Here is a 1,397-nt window from a genome sequence, read left to right as displayed (position 1 = left end):
TTTTTTGTTGTACAGGTGGGGGCATGGAGGCCCAGAGAGGAGGTGTCAGGTGCACAGTCTCAAGATTGGAAAGGGGCAGTGAGCCTCGGACTTCATCCTAGGCTCTGGCCATCAACTTTTGCTTCTGTCCTCTCTATCCCAGGTTGTCTCTCCGTGTGCTCCACTTTTGTGGCAATAAGAAGCTACTGGATGTCCTTCCTGAGCCAGCCCCACAGGGTGTCACATGACTGACAGCAAAGCAGCTTCCCAGTAGGGAGCAGGACCAGAGGGATCACAGACTGGCACTACAGTAAAATCTTCCTGTGCTCCAACCCAGCCTCTCTGCTTCCTGGCTGAGGTTGCTAGATTCCCTTCCCTCCCTGGGGCCCTTTCCTCCTGTATTAAAAGGGGAAAACAAGACCTCCCAGCAGGAGAGCTGAAACAAGGCCTTGGCTCCACAGGGGACCTCAGCACTTCATTTCGGATAATCAATTTGTGCAAAAGGTAGTAAGTGCTTCCCCCTTGCGGAGGTACCCAGGACCCTGTTCTGTGTGAGGCAACCAGTTAACAACTTGGACATCTCACAACCACATGCACACAAGGTGGGATGCAATCAGGGCCCCAGTTTTCCTGTGCGAGGTAACAAGTTGTCTACTACTTCTGCATCTTATCAGACAGGTGCTGCGCACACCCGCAGATACCAATAAACCTACAAACCATAAAGGGTAGGAAGCACTCAACGATATTCTTACTGCTCCTTCCTTTTTAACCTACTGTATCTGGGAAGTTGTTCCAAAGTAGTGCATATTAAACTATTTTTCGTTTAATGGTTGCACAGTTTTCTAGCGTATGGATTATTTTTTAACTCTTTTGCCTTATTGGCAACCTGAACATGTGAGGACCTAGGAGCATCCGAGGACCAGGCTCGAGCTCCAGCTCTACCCAGAATTCGCTGTTATCTCGGGACTCAGGTTCCCCGCCAGGACGTGGTGGATCGGGGATGAATGTGCAGAGTTAACTGTTTTGAGCGAGCGTCTGCGGACAGCGCGCACAAATCGTTCCCACTCGCACCTCAATCTTTGGTGGCAGCCACTCCGCATACCCCGGGAACAACGCATCAAGCGCTCTGGCATTATCAAGCTCGGATTCCTTAATAAGTATTCCCCAACTCGCCGCCGACCTCGAGTCACTCTAGCTGAGAACAGGCTACTCACCTCCGTTTCAGTACTTCACCGTTAGTCTCTCAGCTCATCCCAGAGGTTGCAACAGTTCCTGTCCCTTTAAGTAGGCGGAGCCCGAACCGCTACTTACACCCGCAAGGAACTTGGCGCATGCGCGGTATCGAGAGTAGTGTGAGGCCCAGCTCCTTCATAAACATGGCGATACCCTGAGCGCGGCGTTCGCGCCTAGCGGTGACG

Source organism: Spermophilus citellus, assembly GCF_964194105.1.
Source record: "Spermophilus citellus genome assembly, chromosome: 2".
NCBI lineage: Eukaryota > Metazoa > Chordata > Mammalia > Rodentia > Sciuridae > Spermophilus > Spermophilus citellus.
The sequence above is the reverse complement of the archived record's forward strand: the minus strand, read 5'-3'. Positions refer to the sequence as shown.